The sequence below is a fragment of the Anas platyrhynchos genome, chromosome 9, assembly GCF_047663525.1.
Source record: "Anas platyrhynchos isolate ZD024472 breed Pekin duck chromosome 9, IASCAAS_PekinDuck_T2T, whole genome shotgun sequence".
NCBI lineage: Eukaryota > Metazoa > Chordata > Aves > Anseriformes > Anatidae > Anas > Anas platyrhynchos.
Genome location: NC_092595.1, coordinates 14,078,069 through 14,089,378, shown reverse-complemented (window position 1 = coordinate 14,089,378; position 11,310 = coordinate 14,078,069). Strand labels below are relative to the sequence as shown.

Genomic DNA, 11,310 nt, shown 5'->3' with positions numbered 1-11,310 from the left:
AGTAGAAAAGATACTTGTAAGCTGTCGCTAATATTAATGGTACCTAGAATGTTCACAAAAAATAACTGGTTAAATGATGCTACCTCTAGTTATTCCATGACAGCACAATGGTCATTTTCTACTGTTTTGCTTTTTTTGTTCAAAAAAAAAAAACGACACAGAAGAAGCTTTTGATTTAATTGCTGTGATAGGTGTACAGGGAAAGACAGGAATAAAAACTTCCAGGATGAGACAACTCAAGATCTGAAACAGAACATGAATCTGCTTCCTCCTGATGGAGGACATAAGGCAGTGAATGCTCCCAGACTAGTGTTATTTAACTGATCTGTGTACCAATAACAGTAACACTATTTCAGCATAGATTTTACAGAAGAAAAAAAAAAAAAAAAAAAAGAGGAGCTTTAGAATTAATCTAGTCATGCAGTGAACTCCATCCACAACAGTAACAGGAAAGACGGGACGTGCAGATCTCTACACACCATCTTCTGGGGGATATGCAGCCTTTGTGCTTGGTGAATCAGCATTTTACCTCATATTAAGGCATGAAACTGGATCATATGATAAATATAAGGCTTTCTCACATAAATGCTTAGATTTGAAAGAATTTAGGACTTGGTTTAGCTAAACATAGAAAGCCAAAAAACGTAGTGTTTATACGAACCCCACAGACCACCTGAGCCTCAGAAAACAAAACCAATAAATCTTTTGAGAGAAACCATCCTTTTTTTAACATACTCTCTGATACTTGCTGCTTGAGATTGGGTCAGCAGTGTCCCAGGAACACGAGCTTACTGTATTCTGGTACATCTGGTTCTTGTCCCAGCCAGCTGGAAAGGTGTGAAAGTGAAAACTGTCTGGTTCCAAAGTTAATGGAGTTCCTCTGATCAGCAAATAAGTTCAGCTGAGGTTTCAACCAGCAGCTTGTGGTCTGGCATAAAATAAACTCGTAGTTTATAGCAGGATGTAAACACCCTGTGCAAGCGTTATTCTTCCTTGGGAGAGTTCTGGCCACCTGCTTGAGCACTCATCTTTACTCCTAGCTTATTAGAAGTGCCCTGGGATTCAGTGCGGAGGAGTGGCAGTAAATGCATGTTTTGTTCTCTGTTTCTGAATGTCTGCAATATCCCAGGAGAAAGGGGAAAAGCATTCAGGCTCCCACACACACTGCTGAGGCTTTGCCCAAAAGCCTCGCCCCCCTTTTTACCTCAGAGATCTCCCAGCCTGCACCACCTCATGCTGCACCACATAGCCTTCCCTCCCCAGCCCCGGGCATGACAGAGCAGGGTCTCACAGGCTGCCATCAGCTCCCCAGGCCTCTGAAAAGCCATGCCCTGCTCATACCGCTTGAACCCTAGCACCTTACCCCAGCCTGGCTGCTGCACCCTCCACATACCTTCTAGAAGGATCCCCCCAGGTCTTCCTGGCACCCCCGGAGGGATCTCCCAGCAGATGCGCGATCCTCCCCTCCAAAGGGGTGGCCACCGGGGCCTGCTTCTCCTCAGCATGACAGGAGACTGAACTGCTCGGCTGCGGCCTCCGTGACGCCTCCATTTCGGGGCTGCAGCCTCCCCCCAGGGCTGGGCAGGAAGAGCAGGTCAGTGCCCTCAGGCACTCTCACAGCCCCACACCAGCCAAGGGGATGTGGTTGCGTTTTGCCCTCGTTTTTGTGCAGAGCCACCAGAGCCACCGTGAGGAAACCCTGAGGCCTTGGGGGGGGGTGTCCCTGCCACGCAGCTGTCCGCAGACATTAAGGCCTTGGTGTCGTTCTCCACAGCTTGGTGATAAGCCTCCAGCTGCAAGGTTTACACCAAACCAGGCAAGGCCTGCCGGAGAGCCACTTAATAGTTACCTGTACAGTGACAAACACTAAAATCAGAGGCACAAGGTGACTGAAAATATTTGAGGCTTTTCGTTTGCTTATATTTTAGGAAGCTAAGTGTGTGCCTGAGATTGTGTCACTCCCTGGTGTTAACCGTGCCTGTCATTACCTTTTTTTTGGTAAGGGTTCTCTGCTTCTACTGAAGGCCCACCTATAGGAATATGTGGTTTGGTACTTTCTAGATTTGTTTGATTACTTCGGTGTTTCAAGTTACAGCAGCTTTTGTTGTACTTGTGTTCCATCATAGCAAGATGAGCTTCTTCCTTCCCTTTCTGCAATTTTCTTCATATTAGAATTAATACATGGCTGTAATTATATTAGCATTAAGCAAATTGTTGCTTCAAAAAGCCCTTGTAAATGAATGACAGATGCTTGTGACTAAATCCATTTTAATACTCAATATGAGACAAGCGAGTACTCAGGCACCAACCTTCTTAGCATCCTGAGTACTCACCGACTGCAAGAGGAAACCCGGTGCTCAGCACCACACAGCCAGTTTGGAGTTCCCTGGTTAGCAAATATACATGTAGTTCAAATCAGCAAATGCTATGGAAGTTCAGACAGCACCTGCACAATGTGTGTCGAGGTGTAAAAGAATCTGAAGCTAGGGTGGATTATAGATTGAAAATAATTTAATAGTAGTGTAACAATTTTATTTTAAATAGTCTGTTTGCAGTAACAATGAAAGGAATGTGTCTGCTAGCTCTCATTGTATTGTTCTGAAGTATTTAGAAAGTATGAGTTGTACAGCTGTATTTAAAATACTACTACAGAAATTAAACTGATAAAAACAGTTTTTCAGATTAACAAAATGAGGCATCTTCAACTTGCTGAAATTCTGAAGTGTTTGTAAATATACTTTAACTTAAATGCTTTCCCACAGTTAGAAAGAAAAGTAAATATAACATGCATATATACTTAGTTTGTGTTAAGTTTTAAACTCCAGTCTGTGCTCTGTTGTGACAGATTTAACCCTTAATTTATTTTCCTTATTTCTTCAGACAGTTAAGACTGACGAAGATGGGACACTTAAAGATGCACCTGGAAATAAGTAGTTCCTTCAAGGAGTCAACCAACTAATTTGTAAAGCATGTCATAGAAGGTAAAGGTGATTCTTTGTTAAATAGTTAGATCAGGAGTAATTTCTCGGAGTGGCCAGAACTTCCGTTCCTCTTAAATATGGCTATTCTTAAAGCAGTAACTGGCTAAGTTTAGAAACTAATCCACTTTCCAAATGACTTCCTCAGGATAAGATTAGAGTACATAGTATTCTGATCTCAGTGTTCTGATTCTACCAATGCTGATTGACTAATATGCCAGGTTATTCGGTACAGAGGAGAAGAATTAGAGGGATAGTGCCTCCATAAGCCTCTGTTATAGGCTAGGGATTTAAAAAAAGGTATAAACTCTTCATAAGCATAAGATTTTTTTTCCAAGTGATGAATTTTCAGTGCTGGAAAATAGTAATTCATTAATGTAATGTAAAACAATACAATTATGTTGATTAGAGACCAAATGTAACATAGAATTCAAGTGACTTTAATACATAATGTAGAATATGGTAACTAAAATATAATACATAAAGCATATATATATCAAATGTGACATATATGAAAAATAGTTAACAAAATATGTTAAACATAACATATAAATGCATGTAAGTATCATAATTACATAATAAATAATATGTATATGGTAAATTTTATTAATTTGCTAGTTGGATTTTTTTAAATGGTACATGCTTCTTATTTCTTCCCTATTCTTGAACTCAGCAAGTTTGCATGAACCCTCTATTTAGGTGTGTATATACATACAGTATGCATGCATATTTCAACCTCCAAGAGTACCACAGGTCTATATCCTTTTAATTGAGTAAAAGTCAGAATATGCAACATTTTTCTCTCCTGAAAATCCCTTAGTTTACCTACAGCTTTATTGTGCTTCTTGTGCCTTTCCTGCACAGTGTAAGGATTTACAATATCTTGCCACCAAACACTCTAACTTAGTTAGGAGAATGAAACATTTTAAGTGAAGCAAAAAAAAAATTAATCTTGAACTTTTTGTTAATTTCACGTCACTCATCTTTGACTGGAATAGACAAACTTCATTTTAATACTCTGCTTTTGGAAGGAACACTTACTTACCTGACAGTGCATGTATGTGTGATATTTCTTCATACATTTTTTCTGGACGTTTTTACCTGTATAAGATTATTTACACTCTGGTTCTCTAAAGTGGTAAGTGTTCTGTCCCTTCACAGCAGTAGGTAGTGTTTTATTAAGGGTACTCAGTTACCTGATACTTCATATCTGAAATTTAGGTCTATGTGCTGGAAGTTCCCAAAACATCTCTGAAACTCAAATGAACACTGCATTAAAAGAAGGAATGTCAAAGCTTGATGTCCTTAACAGAAAAAAGCTTTTCCAAAATAATCTTTTTCAGAACATTTTTCTACATTTTAGTGATCCATAAGAGGGAAAAACCCTCTTTTCCTCTTTCAAGGTTGTCCTTAGCACATAGGGTTTGTTTGTTTGATTGATTGATTGCTTTCAAATTATTTTTCTGATCTTACTTGTGCACTTAACTATTCACTACTTCCATTCGTGTAAAAATAGGACAGGAAACAGATGAGCAGTTTCATAGAAACTTATCTGAAATTCTGTAGCTAAAAGTCTGTGCAAGTTTTTTCATCATTTATCTTAATTTTCTGTATTATCTATTTTAAGGTTTTAAGTACTTTTTAAGACTTCTAATTCTGAATGGGGAACAGTACTATGTTAGGCTCTTAAGCAGGCTGAGGGAACTTGTTCTCACAGCTACACCCCATATATGAAATTGAATATTCCCATTTATGGGTTCATTTCACCAGCATCTCTTTCTTTCCTAAGATGTTGTTCATCTTACTTTAAAGTAGTTTGCAGCCAATCCCAGTAAACACACGATTCAATATGATCTCAAGGAAGTAGATTTTCTGTTTGTTCTTCAACTGGAGAATGATTAAGCCATGAAGATTTTGTGCTTTCCCCCATCATTGCACTGGCATTCATGCAGCTCTGTGGGGAGAATTAGAATAGACTACCCACAGGGATTTTCTTTCCATGTTATATAATGCAGTTCCACAGTTGTTCATTTGGCAGCATGGACCGAACCCAGGACCCTTGAATTTCAGAGTACAATATGCTTTCTGCTACAGCTGGATGTGCCCATAAACTCAAAGGCTGGGATATAAGAGGAGGAAAAGCCCATTTTTCCTGTCTGCAATCGCAAGGGATCAATGGTCGAGCATTGACTGTGCCACATAGCCCAGCTTTAAAGTGAGGAGCACTCACTTCCCTCTGCAGTAAAGGCAGAGATCACAAGAGAGGAGATCTGAGTACTTTTAACATGAGCAGCAGCAGGGACTGGGAAGCTCTGACAGATGATCAGGATTTGCAAGGAGAAGAGCAGAGAAAAGAAGACACCGATTTCAGGGAGAAATAATGTTAGACAAATCTTTTTTTGTCCTGTGCCTCTGTAACGTAGGAGGGATAATAGTCTCCTTTGACATACTGTTTCCTTTGCTATATGGAACAAAGTGACTTTTCTTCTCCTGATTTTTGTTTTAAAATGAATATTAGTTACCACCCATCTGCAAATATGGTTTCAAGTGTGTGACGTTGTCAGGAACTCCTAACTGTGTTGGTTAGTTAGACAGGCTGGCATGATCTGCTTCTGCGACCCCTCAAGTGGGATCTCTGGAGAGAAATCCTTGCTGAGTCTGACATCAATGTAGCGTTGTGGTACCCTGTCATGCGATATAATGTGTGGAAGGAGGGCAGCATCCAGGTCTAGAAGTGGATTCTTCAGCATTGCACCTGCAATATAAACAAAAATAGCCTACGTTTACATCTGTGTGGTTTCTCATTTAACAATATATTGTTGAAAGAATGAACAAAGAAACATAAATAAAAATGGGAATAATTCAAAATGTCACATCACTGTCTCTGCTGTTGGCTTTCACAGTAGCGACACTAAACCACATCAAATAGGCTTGGATGGATCCAGCTGTTTTCCTCTGGAGTCATTCATGTGCCTTCTTTCAGAAAGCCAGGGCAGGCTTAGCAAAGTCCTTTGCAAAGGCTCAGCAAAGTGACTTGCTTCATGGGTGCAAAGGCACTAACATAAAAAAGCCCAGGGAACTGAGAGAGCAGCAATACTCCGAGCCACAGCTTCAGGAGCTCCTAAGTCTCTGTATACCAGTGAAGTCCCTCCCAGCTGTTTTTGTTGTTGTCGTTGTTGTTGTTTTGCTTTAATTTAGCTGGCCAGCACAGGAATTTGGGATATTCATAAGCTTTCTGCAGTTTATTTTCCTTGACCCAGGGGCTGTTTTTCCATGGTTTAAGTGACCGATGAACCAATTTCTTATCTAGCACTGTGCAATACAGCCCTGACACCTAGTGGCTGATCTTTTAGCTTCAAGACCCTGGGGTGTAATCTCTGTGTGTCTGCTGTAGCAGCCTCAAGCAGAGGGGCCCTTGCTGCACAATTTTTACATAACGAACATGTTTTAACTTTTGGGCTTCCTATGCCCAGATTGATGAGGCCAGATCGGCTGCATTTAGGAATTTATCGGGTAGTCTCCCAGGTTCTATCACTCCTAAGATTTTTGTTAACAAGTACATTTCCTTTTCTCTGTCTCAGTCATTCAGAGTGCTTGCCAAGGATGAGAGGGTTTTGGCACTTGAAAATCCGCACATAACCTGAATGTTGGCAGACCCTGAACAATAGGGAGGTTTAGCATGTGTCTATAAAACTGATCTGGAAAGCTACTAAATGCAAAGGCATTCTTCATCTGTTTGGATTCCTGCGATTTCTTTTGGTTAAATGTACTCTGCTGGGCTCCCAGTGCATGGACTGTCTTCAGGAAGGTGTTTCTGGCAGCTTTCAAGTAGTGTGGTTTGCAGATCTCAAAAGCATCGTCTGCTCTGAAAAATCTCACCAAAGCCCTGGTGAAATAAATGTCATATCCATTTTACAGGGAGGTATGTAAGCCTCAAGGTGGTGGTGTGCTTATTCTAAATACTGCAAGTCAGCCTCAGATTTGTTAATGGGATTGGGGAGTTCTTAATGTGTGTCCCCTGCTGCGACATGATTCTTGAAAGGCCAGAAGGCGAGGACAGAGAATAAGACAAAGCCTCTAGTAGCAATAGTGAGAAATGTCCACTGTGCGGATTTTACTTGATGATCTGACTTGCAATGAACTCAAAACTATGCCAGTAATCGCCGAAAAATCTGAAAACATCCATGGAGATCTTGACCTTCACAAGCATACAGAAAGGATGTTGCTGGTACAGCATTCCAGTGCTCATGTTTCCTGTTTATAGGTGCGTCATATGGCACAGACTGGCCATGCATTGTTATTGGCTCCAGGTTTAAGCCAGAAGGCCTGTAATGATCATATCGGGCAGCTAACTCATTCCGTGAAGCAGTGTATTGGCAGCTGGCGAGCACACGGTGGCACAGCAGAGCAGGAATCCCAGCCGGGTGAGCAGATCCGACAAGCTGGGTGTTCAGGTCCCGGCTGCAACCTGGCAGTGCAGGAGGGCTCTGCAGCCTGCCATTTCTGAGGCTAAGTCCAGCTCTCTGGCACAGTGTTGGCTTCTTAATGTTCCCTTCTTAATGTTCTTAGTCATTTCATCTGCAGATGCACATTCCCTAGAGTTATGGGTAAATATCAGCCCAGCCTTTATTGGTACCTAATTAATCAGCTCCTCTTAGCAATTCCCCCTGCAACTCCCCTGCAACACAAAGTTGCAGGTTTTGTGATATCTCAGCTGTAACAGCAAATTAAAACAGTGGGATAGTCTCAGTGATGTCCTGACTCTCAGTCTTGCCTCCAACAAGCAAATTTGATTTTTTTTTCTTAATTCTCTCGTGATTTCTTAGAAATTCAGTCAAATTTCTAAGCCTCACTGTATGTACTTGGATTTTTGCAATTATTTTTCTTTTCACATCATATACTTTTCTAGAGGTTTGCTAAGAAACATAACATGTTCTAATCTTTTGTTTAATGCAGCAGAATACTGGCCCTTTAAGGCCAGAGGGGATGTTTTGCAAGATTGGTAGTTCATGTGCCTAAGCAAATCTGTTTAAAAACATGTGATGTATTCTTTGATAGAGAGAAGAGTGTCTTGGGAGCTATTAATGTCAGGGCAAGTTAGACTGGAGGGTCATTGATCCCTTAAGGGCATGGAATTAAGAATTTTGTAATAGGGCAATATAAAGTTTCTCTTTTTCTCATCTGGGACAAAGATATGCCAGCATTACGAGCCTCAGAACTCAGAGTGGTTAGATGAGTGAAGAGTTAACCAGATATCTGAAGGAAGATTGGGCTAATGTGTACTCCCCAAGCTAGGAGAAAAGCCTGCTGATAATAGTTGAAGGGGAACAGGAGGGTGAGATTCTAAATCAACGTCAGGACTGGAATGCTAATAACAGAATCAGTTAAGAGATCAGTCAAGACCCCAATGCCTCCCCCCAACCCTTAAAAAAAAAAAAAAAGCTGATGAACTTAATTTAAGTAGATGCTTGGAAAGGGAAATTGCAGCAGACCCTTTGCAGGAGTTGTTTCTACCACGAGGGAATGCCCTGAAGCACTCTCTGTCTAGCCTTGCCATTTGAATTTCCATAACCTTGATGTCAAGGTTATTTAATAGCTCTGCTTTAACATTATCACACAGAGCTCATTGCTCCAGCTGGTTATGTAGATTAGAAGTTAGCTGGGAATATTTTTGAAGGAATGATTTGCAGATGGAGAATGTATTACTTTTCAAAAGTTTTGAATTTTATGAGAATTCGGATTTACTAGAACAACAACAAAAAAAAATCCTTCCAGGAAAACCTGAAAAATGCGTCATTGCCTAGAATTGCCTGGAATGCCTAGAATCACTTGCCCATTAATAGTACAGAATTGATCAAAAGCAGCAGATCCAAATCACACAGAGAATCTATTCCAACAGACTGCCATGGAGATATTCAGAAGCTCCTCTTCAATGAAAGATATGGTTTTAAAATATTGTAATCACAAACTGGCCCATTTCTTGCAGGAAAAACTTTCATCTCCCACTCATCTCTGTTTCTCTGGACATGCATTGTTTCTGAATAGTACCTTGCACACACTATTGCACACTATATAACAAAAATAAGTACAGTGATTTCTATTCAGAAGCACATTTTGTAGGAAACTTCCAATACTATTGGTAATACTAGGTTGGATTTCAGTCCTGCTGAAGATCCACCATCCAAATAGAAACAGCCCACAGCTATTCTGGCACTCCATGAGTTAAGAGGAACTCTGCATAAGAGTCTAGAGATATTGATGATGTCAATCAATCTGTTATATAATGTTATAACACTGAACCCTGTGCATTTTTGTTTCCTTGTAGACCTCAAATTCTCAACTTGAGTTAGAATGAGCTTTATGGCAGGCAAGAAATAGAGCGCAAGCTCTGCTCCCTTTCTTTCTCCAACCTTTAATATGTTCCTCCAGGGGTCTTAAAAAGTGTTTTCTAGGTAGAAGAGTAATTCATTTATAGCTCAAAGGCCAGGGCTGTACTACAGATTTTGCCTTGACACAGTTGGGCAGAGATCAACACGCTGGGGTGTGACCTGTCAGTAGTGCTGCCAGAAGCCACCTTTGTAATACGAAAGCGGATCTGTCACTCCCAAGGAATCAAGAAGCTACACTGTAAAAACATTTTCTGCTGTTACAAGCTCATCTGCCTGAGAATGCTGTGCCAGCATAATATACTGCATATTATAAAGCATAATACCTGTGCTGACAAAGCACTGCCGATCTGGACCTAACCTAACCTGCTAGGAACAGCTTCCTGTTCCTCAAGCTACACAACAGAAAAGGCACAGAAAAGAAAAAAGAAAACAAACAAACAAACAAACAAAACCAACAGCCTCTTTAACTGTTTCTTGTTGGAGAAACATAGTAATGTAGTAGTAATGTGGTCCCTGGTTATACTGCTGGGAATCAGGTCAGTTTATATCTGTCCCCAGAAGTCAGTGACAGACTTCAAATGTTAAGCAGCCACTCTTCATTTTCCCTGCCTTTCTTAACTCTATGACATGTAGTTTCCCTGAGGTCAGTAATTTTCTCTACCTTCATGACTGTATTCCTCCTTTGAACCTTTTCTTTTCCGCAGACACATCCTAAAAAATTTCAGACCAGAAGGTGAATTAGTAGAAGTATTCCATGAGCATGTAACCAAATGTGATTATCACAATGTGATAATGTAATTGATATATTGCTTAGAAATCTCTGTCCATCTGTCTGTCTGTGTCCCTCCTACCTTCCCCAACCCCTCCTATGCCCCCATACCACCCCCTTTTTACCGCAAGTGACTCAAATGACATCCTTGTAAAGTGTTATTCCTGGGAGGAATAGTGTCTGAACTCAGTTGTGCTTTCATACATGTAGGTACCCAAATGTCCCTGTAAATTAAAGTATTGTCACATGCTTAGTGCACATGATTTCATGGGCAGGATCAGGCTGTCAGAATTGGTGTCTGTAATCTGTGGTTCCAAATGAAGTCTGCAGTTTTGCTGTCTGCAGCTTGTTCCCATCCTCATCGTCTGCTTCACAGCTCACATTCAACCTCCGAGTCAAGGTCATAGGCAGTCTGAAAATCAATTTGCCTCCACTGCACCTTCCTCAACCTTATTTCTTTTCTTATCTCTCTTTATGAAAGAGCTGCCTGCACAGACCTATATCTGATGCATTGGGACAAGTTCACATGTGCAAAATCTTTGCCAAATAGGAGGCCTGTAATAAAATTGCCTGTAAATAATCTCTTCCCTAGCTATCATGAACCTTTCAGATTATTTATACTGAATACTCATTCAAATCTTGTCAGTGCTGCATTTTGCGGCTGTTGATTGAAATGGTAATGAAGGCAAGTACGGCCTCCCAAATTGTTCAGTTTTTCACAAATATACTTACAGGCAGTTAGCAGTGTTACAATTGCATCTGGCTCATCAACTGTTAAGAACAAGCTAGCTGTGTCTGCAGGGCACAGTCGGCGTGGAACACAGTGAATCCTATATCATCTTTGCCTTGCAGCTCTGCAGTATGCTTGCTGATTCCCTTAAGTGAAGATCACTGAAAAATCCCTCGCAATCATTGTGGCAGGTACCAAACTGTACAAAGTATGTTTACAAATAATTTTCCTAAGCCAATTCCTTTTCTTTTTCTGGGCATTGCCCGCTATCCTGCCAGTTACCGCAGTGCTCTGATACTATTTTTGGTAGTAATTTATTGTTTAGCTTGCAATTATCTGATTTACGTATTACAGGAAAAGTAGAATGAGGAAGCCATCCATACTTCTAGGGCTTTAAAAACTATTCTGGTATTTAAAGAGCAATTGTCTTCAAATGCCCCTCAA

At 40.6% G+C, this 11,310-nt stretch overlaps 2 protein-coding genes across 3 annotated transcripts in view; one reads left to right on the top strand and one right to left on the bottom strand.

Moving 5' to 3' along the window:
- Nucleotides 1–534: 534 nt before the first annotated feature.
- GPR148 (G protein-coupled receptor 148) overlaps nucleotides 535–11,310 on the top strand; it is a 60,866-nt gene continuing 50,090 nt past the window's right edge. Inside the window, exons 1-2 of the mRNA XM_072042437.1 lie at nucleotides 535–1,885; nucleotides 2,881–2,981. The gene's annotated coding sequence lies outside the window, so the exon portion shown is untranslated. The remainder of the gene's footprint in view (nucleotides 1,886–2,880; nucleotides 2,982–11,310) is intronic.
- Nucleotides 3,398–11,310, bottom strand: part of AMER3 (APC membrane recruitment protein 3) — a 35,226-nt gene continuing 27,313 nt past the window's right edge. The window contains exons 3-4 of one of the 2 annotated variants that reach the window (XR_011811338.1): nucleotides 10,029–10,078; nucleotides 3,398–5,733 (exon numbers count right to left, since the gene is read on the bottom strand). The gene's annotated coding sequence lies outside the window, so the exon portion shown is untranslated. The remainder of the gene's footprint in view (nucleotides 5,734–10,028; nucleotides 10,079–11,310) is intronic. The other variant, XM_013094594.5, reaches the window with a different exon arrangement.